This window comes from Pantherophis guttatus, chromosome 13 (genome assembly GCF_059756535.1).
Source record: "Pantherophis guttatus breed Tessera chromosome 13, ASM5975653v1, whole genome shotgun sequence".
Lineage (NCBI taxonomy): Eukaryota > Metazoa > Chordata > Lepidosauria > Squamata > Colubridae > Pantherophis > Pantherophis guttatus.
In genome coordinates this window covers 19,028,436-19,038,906 of record NC_142075.1, presented here as the reverse complement: position 1 = coordinate 19,038,906, position 10,471 = coordinate 19,028,436, and positions in this window count along the sequence as shown.

Here is a 10,471-nt window from a genome sequence, read left to right as displayed (position 1 = left end):
TTGAATGAAGTTTTTTTTTTTAAAAAAAATCTGCAGATACACAAAACATCCCTCATTCCTTTGGGTATTTCTAATATGTATGTCTTGTTTGAAAATGTCAGCTGGGTGCAGGTATTGGGGAGGGAGGGGGAGAGAGAAAGGAGGTAAGAGGCTGAATAATCCTCCTATGCACATTTGTCTGCGGTGCATAATTGCCGGGCCTGACATGTACGAATGCACTTTCATTATGGTGTCAAGAGGACACTTTGAACTTTGAAAGGCGCAGCGATTTCAGACTAGCAATAAAATAGCAAGTGTGCGCAGCTTAAAGAAAGTTTATTACAGCTCTGGAAGAGAGGAAGGAGGGGTGGAAAAGGTAATTATGAAGCGATCATGGGTTGACTTTTGAAATACACAGCTTCAAACTGTTGGTGAAAGAGATGTAGCTATTTCAAGCTCGCAGCAAGGGATTGCTTTGATGAGTCTCTCATCCTGGCCTACGAGAAGGCTCAGCAGAACGTGGCCCAAAGACCTCCCTCTGAATCTTCTTGTCTCCTTCATTCTAGTGAAAGCTGTTGATTTGCATGCCTTCCTCTCTGGGACTAATTCACACCATTATCCCCCAAAACAAAAGGCAAGAGGGGATATTAACTGGGAATGAATCCCTATCCAAGTATGTTCATGCTTTATTTAAAGTGTACATATTGCACTGATTTACCTAGGCAAGATGAGGACATTCCACTTCAAGAGGCGCAGCTACTAGGAAAATCTCTCTCTCTCTCTCTCTCTCTCTCTCTCTCTCTCTCTCCCCCCCCTTCCTCCCTCCCCCCCTCTCTTCATATTTATCCATATTTGTCTATATATCTATATCCGCATCCATCTATCCATCTATCCATCTATCCATCTATCCATCTATCTATCATCCATCCATCCATCCATCCATCCATCCATCCATCCATCCATCCATCTATCTATCCATCTATCCATCTATCCATCTATCTATCTACCTATCTACTGTATCTACCCTGTTTTCCCCAAAATAGGACATCCCCTGATAATAAGCCCAATCGGGCTTTTGAGCACATGGCAATAAAGCCAAGCGCTTATTTCAGGGTTCAAAAAAATATAAGACAGGGTCTTATTTTCAGTGAAACACAGTATCTATCTATCTATCTATCTATCTATCTATCTATCTATCTATCTATCTATCTATCTATCTATCTATCTATCATCTATCATCCATCCATAGCACATTCTGGGAATCCAAGCAAAGTTGTAAGATGAGTGTGTTATCCCAAAAGTGCTTTTCTGGAAGATGTGGAAGATCTTTCACTTCTCATCCAAGAAGCTTCGTCAGTTCATGTTCAAGAAGCTTCTTGGATGAGAAGCGAAACGTCCTCAAAGAAAAACAAAGAAAGTCCAGTTGTCTTTTTTAAAAAAGCACCTTTGGCACAACCATGACCTGGATGACTGAGCATCTCCGTAGACATGAGTGTGTGGTGTGAACTCAACATAAACATTCAATAATTTTTGACACTCTTCCACTCGGGGGCAACCTAAGGAGGCACTCGTTTTCTTCAACTAAATGAACAACTTGAATGTATCACGTCAAAGCTTTTTCCTGGCAAGATTTTCTCTGCTAACAAAGGAGAGATGCAAGAACACCTGAATGCAAGATTGACTATGCTCTGTAAAAGAGATACGGAGTCCATTACTCAAGTTTTATTGCTCTGTCCCCCCGCCCCCCCTTTTTTACAGAGTTTGGAATACAGATTTAATCACCCTCCTCCTGTTCAACAGTTCTGGCTGATCTAAGAAGAAAAATCTTGCCTTGTTTTGGCTGATACACCTGCTGAAATACCTAGGAAGGTAGCTTATGTGTAATTACTACCAAGAAATGCATGGTAGATATCTCAGCTGCTATATATGAAATGCCCTTATATGTTTCTTTTCCTACTTTAACCACATCTCATTGTTTTTATATATGCACCGTACCTTTATTTCATTTGACAGTCTTATTTGGAAGAATCTGTCTTTCTTCCCTTATTTGTGCCTACAGAGAGCCACAAAAACACACAATTTTGGGCATTTCTCCTTCGCCCACTTGCAAATGGTTGTGTTGGAACCTTAGCCAAAAGTTTACCTTTCCTGAGGATTGCTTAGCAATTATCTCTTTTTAAAAGGAAACCACTGACCGTCATTAAACAACACATAAAATTTTGGATCTAGGAATAATACACCCAGAGTCCCAAGGAATAAAACCGAGTCGATTCAACTCTTGAGCATTATTTTGTGACCACCCATTTACCTGCATGGTTTTGAAGGGTAACTTCTGTATTTTTGCAATGATGCAATTCTAATCCCCAGGAAAAGAAATAGAAAAAGTAGGAAACAGGTCTCATTGTAAAGTTTGCTTGGCATTGTTAGGATTAAATTAGCCTGAAGCACAAATGGCATTTTGTAGATGCTCTGTTTTTCAGGAAAATGCAAAGGAAAAAGGAAAAAAAAAAAATGAACAGTAAAAACAAAGCAGCTGTATTGATATTCTAATGCCAGCGATAATTCTGCTAGGAAAGATATAAAAGTGCTTTCTTGAGAGTCTAAGTGTGCCTGTAGCTATGAATGGACTCATTTCATATATATAGCAAGCAATATTGTGTGTGTGTATGTGTATATATTCCGTATGCTTGGTTGCTAAAATATTGAACTACAAAAAAAAAAAAAAAAAAAAATAGGAAAAAATAACTATCGAAATACAAAGAGAGTAGAAAAAAAGAAGCTAAAGCAAAGAGAGAGAGAGAAACGGCTACATTTAAATAATAATAATAATAAAACCTTACTGAAAACACACAAAAAAGTAAATTATGCTTAATGATACGTCCTTTCTTCCCCTTCCATTTGTTTCTGGGACCGCTAGCTACAATCTAGATATTTGAACTTCGCCTCAAACATTAGTAACTGTTGTTAGTTTCTATTTAAATGCTAAAAACCATATTCCAGATGTCTAAAACTGCCTTGCACTGTGAAATATTGTATATAAGGGAGCCATTTCAGCATGAATGTAATTCAGCTTCTATTGTGGATATATACTGTCAATTTTACCCCTGCAAGATATTCTCCCATTTGAGTCTCCCGGTGTGATTGTAGGCTAGGCATCTCATTTCCAATATTGCGTTAGGTTTATTCTCGCTGCAGTCAACATGTATCTTAGTAAATTATATTTTCATTAATGTTTAGGGGAATTATGCCTAACAGAAATGTCTACGGTTCGAGTTCAGATTTTATTTTTAGATTTTTTGCGGGGGTTTTCTAATGCAGTTCTTTCTTATTTCTCTATCTATCTATCTATCTATCTATCTATCTATCTATCTATCTATCTATCTATCTATCTATCTATCTATCTATCTATCTATCTATCTATCTATCTATCTATCTATCGGCATGACCACCACATGTGTGCCCATTCCAAATGTTCAAACAGCATCTGTTGACATTTGAATGTGCTCTCTGGGGAAACACACATTATTTTAAGAAGAAGGATAATTTGCAAGTTAAATTTCTAGAAGCGGAATTTCCAATAAAACATTGGAGGCAATAAAGATGATAAGGGGGCTGGAGACCAAAACATAAGAAGAACAGTTGTAGGAACTTTGTATGTCTAATCTAGTGAAGAAGGGGACGCAGTGGCTCAGTGGCTAAGACGCTGTCGATCAGAAAGGTCTAAAGTTTGCCGGTTCGAATCCCTAGTGCCGCGTAACCGAGTGAGCTCCCGTTACTTGCCCCAGCTTCTGCCAACCTAGCAGTTCGAAAGCATGTAAAAAAAAAGATGCAAGTAGAAAAATAGTTACCTTTGGTGGGAAGGTAACAGCGTTCCATGTGCTTTCGGCATTTAGTCATGCCGGCCACATGACCACGGAATCATCATCAGACAGCGCTGGCTCTTCGGCTTAGAAAAGGAGATGAGCACCGCCCCCTAGAGTCGGGAACGACTAGCATGTATGTGCGAGGGGAACCTTTACCTTAATCTAGTGAAAAGAAGGACTGGGGTGACATGATCGCAGTGTTCCAATATCTCAGGGGCTGCCACAAAGAAGAGGGAGTCAAGCTATTCTCCAAAGCACATGAGGGCAGGACAAGAAGCAATGGGTGGAAACTAATCAAGGAGAGAAGCAACCTAGAACGAAGGAGAAATTTCTTGACAGTGAGAACAATCAACCAAGTGGAACAGCTTGCCTTCAGAGGCTGTGGGTGCTCCATAACTGGAAGCTTTTAAAAAGAGATTGGACAAGCCATTTGTCTGAAATGATATAGGTTCTCCTGCTTGAACCAGGGGTTGGACTAGAAGACCTCCAAGGTCCCTTTTAACTCTGACAATGTTCTCTTCTGTTCTGAATGGTCCAGTCACAGTATGCTCTTTTTCCTTCCCTTTTCCTTCAAAGTTTTAAATCCCATAATTGTCACTCAGCTGAAGTATCCTCCCCTCCAATTTCTACTATTTCTGTAGACCTGGGAGGTCACTTGTACACGCCAATAGGTCTCTGCTCTGCTTCTCGATAGCTTTGTTTTTGGCTGGAGAATAATCCCAACGCGACATTCCTACTCTAGCAAACCAACCAAATGGCTCCTTTCTGTATTTTGAGAGTTACGATGTGCAATGATGAGAAACTCTTTAGTGTTTTGGGATCGGAAATACTCACTCTTATTCACCATTTTTCTCGGTCTTGAATTTCAGTGCCCAGGACACTAAGTCAACATTTTCAGAAGACATTAAGTTAGATACAATCTACCGTATTTTTCGGAGTATAAGACACACCTTAATTTTTGGGGAGGAAAATAAGAAAAAAGCTGATTGGCAGGTGGATTGGCCTCCCGGAATACCTCCAATCAGCTGTTCCCAGAGGTGAATTTTAGCAACAGGTTCCTTGGTTGTCAGTTCTGTGCCTTGCTTTTTTTTTCTGCCTCTGAAAGCCTCCGAAACAGAGCTTCAGAAAAAAAGCCTCTGAAGCTCTGTTTGGGGGCTTCTTTTCTGAAGCTCTGTTTGGGGGCTTTTTTTTGAAGCTCTGTTTGGGGGCTTCTTTTCTGAAGCTCTGTTTGGGGGCTTCTTTTCTGAAGCTCTGTTTGGGGGCTTCTTTTCTGAAGCTCTGTTTGGGGGCTTTTTTTGAAGCTCTGTTTGGGGGCTTCTTTTCTGAAGCTCTGTTTGGGGGCTTCTTTTCTGTAGCTCTGTTTGGGGGCTTTTTTTGAAGCTCTGTTTGGGGGCTTCTTTTCTGAAGCTCTGTTTGGGGGCTTTTTTTGAAGCTCTGTTTGGGGGCTTCTTTTCTGAAGCTCTGTTTGGGGGCTTTTTTTTGAAGCTCTGTTTGGGGGCTTCTTTTCTGAAGCTTTGTTTGGGGGCTTTTTTTGAAGCTCTGTTTGGGGGCTTTTTTTGAAGCTCTGTTTGGGGGCTTCTTTTCTGAAGCTCTGTTTGGGGGCTTTTTTTTGAAGCTCTGTTTGGGGGCTTCTTTTCTGAAGCTCTGTTTGGGGGCTTCTTTTCTGAAGCTCTGTTTGGGGGCTTTTTTTTGAAGCTCTGTTTGGGGGCTTCTTTTCTGAAGCTCTGTTTGGGGGCTTTTTTTTGAAGCTCTGTTTGGGGGCTTCTTTTCTGAAGCTCTGTTTGGGGGCTATTTTTTGAAGCTCTGTTTGGGGGCTTCTTTTCTGAAGCTCTGTTTGGGGGCTTTTTTTTGAAGCTCTGTTTGGGGGCTTCTTTTCTGAAGCTCTGTTTGGGGGCTTCTTTTCTGAAGCTCTGTTTGGGGGCTTTTTTTGAAGCTCTGTTTGGGGGCTTCTTTTCTGAAGCTCTGTTTGGGGGCTTTTTTTTGAAGCTCTGTTTGGGGGCTTCTTTTCTGAAGCTCTGTTTGAGGGCTATTTTTTGAAGCTCTGTTTGGGGGCTTCTTTTCTGAAGCTCTGTTTGGGGGCTTTTTTTTGAAGCTCTGTTTGGGGGCTTCTTTTCTGAAGCTCTGTTTGGGGGCTTTTTTTTGAAGCTCTGTTTGGGGGCTTCTTTTCTGAAGCTCTGTTTGAGGGCTATTTTTTGAAGCTCTGTTTGGGGGCTTCTTTTCTGAAGCTCTGTTTGGGGGCTTTTTTTGAAGCTCTGTTTGGGGGCTTCTTTTCTGAAGCTCTGTTTGGGGGCAAAGGGTGGAAACCCATCAAGGAGAGAAGCAACTTAGAACTAAGGAGAAATTTCCTGACAGTGAGAACAATTAATCAGCGGATCAACTTGCCTCCAGAAGTTGTGAATGCTCCAACACTGGAGCAGTGGTGGGTTGCCCCCGGTTCAGACCGGTTCACAAGAACCGATAGTAAAACCAGCGGGAGGCTCCACCCACTGCCCCAGATGTCGTAATGGACGATCTGCGCATGCACAGAAGCTTCTGCACATGCATGGAAGCATGGTGCGCAAGTGAGCGAAGTGAGAGCACGCGCACACAATCCCGTTGCAAATCGGTAGTAAAGGTAAGTAGAACCCACCCCTGCACTGGAGGTTTTAAAGAAGAAATTGGACAACTACTTATTGAAATGGTATAGGTTATTCTGTTTGAGCAACGGGGTTGGACTAGAGGATCTCTAGGGTCCCTCCCTTCCGATTCTCTTATTCTGTTAGTTTACAAGCTCGATTTAAGGAAGCCTCTATCTTTTTACTGCTTATTAAAAAAAAAAAAACAGTCTAACTTATCCTGTCTCTTTCCCGGTAATTCATCATTTTTAAATTAGAAATAGAACAGGGGGAAAAAAAAAAAAGAACAAGTTAACAACAACGGGTGATCTATTAGGAATTTGCTCTCCTTTTTCTCAAGCCTGCATCTTCCAATGCTGACAAACAACAGAATATATGTTAGATGCCACTGAGGCCTCATTACAAGCCATGGAACGCTCACATGATGTCAGCCTGGTGAGGTTGTCTAGACAAGAAGTACACCCAGAGGTGCTGGCTCTAACTTTATTGTTAGGCTACATTAACAAAACCTTGCAAAATCTGAAAGTGCATCTCTCCTCCTCTTTACAGTCCAGGAAATGAGGGAGCTTCCCTTCTGAGATATGTGCCACATCCCTACTCCTTCTGTGGGCTCAATTGCCTCTTATCTGACTGGTGCCTAGTCTGTGGCTTTTCCTCCTGTCTCTTAAGGGCCTTCCCACGTATCATTACATCCAAAGATAGAAGTGACTATAACCTACAGAGCCTTGGTGGTGCAGCAGACTAAAGCGCTGTTAAAGTAGCACCAGCTGCCTGCAATTACTGCAAGTTCAAATCTCACCAGGCTCAAGGTTGACTCAGCCTTCCATCCTTTCGAGGTAGGTAAAAGGAGGACCCGGATTGTGGGGGCAATAAGCTGACTTTCTATAAAAAAGAACACCGCTTAGGGGGGCCCGAAAGCTCTACTAAGCAGGTATATACAAAAGTATGAAGGCTATTGCTTAACGCATTGTAAGCCTCCCTGAGTCTCCGGAGAAGGGCGGCATATAAATCGAACCAATAAATAAATAAATAAATAAACCAGGGGTCGGAGGCACATGAATTAATAACCGGTTCTCCCAGCACTGAAAATGTGAGCGTCAAAAATGGAAGTGTAAAGAAATACCCTCAGAAGAAGAAGTAATACACAAAATTTACAGCTGTGCAGAGATGGACAGACTCACTTTAGAACTCAAAGACAAAAGTGAATCAACATACTATGAAGTCTGGAATAAATTTTATAATTGGTTAGATAAGAGGAAGAATGCCCAAAACAAGGGATAACGAATGTCTGGAAATGTATATATCAATGTATATTAATATATCAATTTGAACATCGGGAGGAACCGGTTCGCTACCAGGTGATCGTCGGTGCTACTGGTTTGCCCAAACTGCTGCGTACCAGTAGAAGTACCACCACTGCTGTCTATGTGCTAATTCAATCACCTATCCCTATTACAAGCCTGAGTTCTGCATTAGAAGTCCGGAAGCAACTGTGTAGCTTGTAGATATTTCTTTCTTTGAATGAGAGAAGACGCTTTCAAAGCTCTGTTTGAGTAGCAAGCAAAGCTGAATATTGATAACCACAGTATGAATAAAAACAAAAGCCATTCTCTGATGACTACAAGGGGTGGGGGGCGGGAAGAGGGGGAAAGCAGCATTACACCAGCAGGAGATCTCAGGAGTGTAGTCCCAAATGAGGGACTAAGGCTGTTTATTTGCTTCTTCTCAAAATGAATACAAAAGCGTAAAGAAGCAAACCTTACATGGATATGACCACAGTCTGATCAGAGGTTAGCAACAGAAGTGTGCCAGGAGGGGGTTTCTTTTGTTCATTCACCCCCTACCCTTCTGAAATGTTAATGTGTGCTTCCTGTTTTGTGATCAAGGAAATAGTGCAGTGTCGACACAGGCTTTATCTGTAGCTAGAGAGTTCAGACCATATATAAACACTAACAGCTCTCTGGAATAATATTAACATTTTAGACGGTAACTAGAAGGTTTCTTGGGACCTCTAACCTTCCAAAAGTTCCAGAAGATTCCCAAGAAGGCTTGTAAAGACACACTTGTCCTTTGGCATTGGGCATCCAATGTGGTCTTCTCCCAAAGTATCTGTGGCAGGTCAAAATTCCTCTCATAAGAAGATAGGAGAAGACCTCTTTGACCAAGCCAAAGATCTCAGAAGAATCAAACATCTCAGAAGAATGCAGTGGAAAAGCATGTCTATATCATTGCTAAAACCATAAATGGACATGCTCCCAATTTTATAGTTCAGATGAACTTAAAGGAGACATGCTTTTTATTAAGCATGATAGCCCACTGATAGTCCTATCTTGTAGGAGATGACCAGGCTGAGACTGAGGGAGGGTTCAAATGCATCATAAGTCGTGAGTCCCTTTACTCCCATAACAGAGCTCACCTTGAATTCCTTCTATTCTTATCTCCTGCTAATTTCCTTTGGCTGTTAGTAGTTGGGATTCTTGTAGAGAACTTAAACTGACAATAAATCTTTATACTCATTTGAACTCCCTGAATCTCCTGATTTCCTCAGCGCGTGACAATCTTCCATGAATCTCTGTAGTTCCTTAAGTTGATGTCATCACAACATGTGACAACAGTAGTTTGTTTAATGTTACTATCCTCTGGGTGCAAAAGCATTTTATTGGTCCTAATCTCCTTGCAATTTCCTTTTCAAGGATACTCCTGAAGTTTGGGCATTGCACAACTTCCTATGAACTCAATTCTTTCTCTTCTTCATCCTAAACTGAAAAGTTCACCCATGCAAACTTCAAAGGTTGCCGTGTTTACTGAAATAGTAAAGGGTAGAAGATGCTTCCACCATTTTGGATAGTTGCTTGACATGTGAGAATCTTCATTTTTTCTAAAAGAAAAAAAAATCACTTTGGGAGGTGGTGGGATTCTGTTCACTTAATGGGACTGGATCCATATAAGGGTGGAATATTTTAAATTGAATTTTGGTACTGAGTAGGGATGGGGTTGAATAGTCAAAATAGTCTCTCTTCCAACTCTATGATTCTTCTTTGAAGTTCTGCCCACTCTTGTCCCTTGAATTTCTTCTTGCTCAGAAAATGCAAATATAAAATAATTATTCTTCATGCATGTATGTGTGTGTAAGGAAGACATAGCATTGTCAGTCCTGGAGGCCATCTTTTTCTTTGGATCTTCAGGGCCACCACATTTAGTGTTGTGGGAAACTGGGAGGAGGGATTGCATGGAGTGGTGGAGATATCTAGCCATCATAACATTCCTTTCTCAGAGAGTCAAGGACATTGTGCCCTGCACCTGGAAGGGTGTGACTGAAGGCATCTCCAGTTGCGACGGTGCATTGATTGGACCATGTGATGGACATGTGGGTGCAGGGAAGGGACTTGGACTTCCTTTTGGGTGGGGAAAACCCAGAAGCTTTCAGATTCGGGTTTTCCCAGATGTGCCAATATGACATCTCTAAATAAAGTGGAACTTTGAGGAACTTCTGGACTTGGAGTTTTCTATCATTGGGGGTGTTACTTGGAACCCTGACAAGCATTCCTTCAAACATCCATGCTCTGATAAGAGTTTGAAATTCACGCCGTATTTCAAAGCAGAAAGAATGTGATTTGATACGGTCCTTTTGTGTAACGCAATGAAAGATTTCTTCCTTCGAATATTACAAGCCTTGGGATCTGGGGATTGTCTCCTGGAAGTAAACACTGGAAATGAATGACAATGCACAGATGACTTCCTGTTAATTTCCTCCCTTTGGTCTTCCATTGTTGATATCGAGAGAAACCTACAGTGGTAACCTCAACTAATACTGAGAATTCTTCAGTGAGGTTGATCTCCACTAATTGGATGTTGCAAGTTGCTTCCATAGCAACCCAATTAATATCCATGGGAGGGTAGGGAAAAAAAGATAATCCAGAAAACAAAGATCTTGGTGTAATCACTCCCTTGTGAACACTAAAACTTTTGTTATAGGCAACTGAGGATCATGATAGAATTTCCAAATTTGCAAGC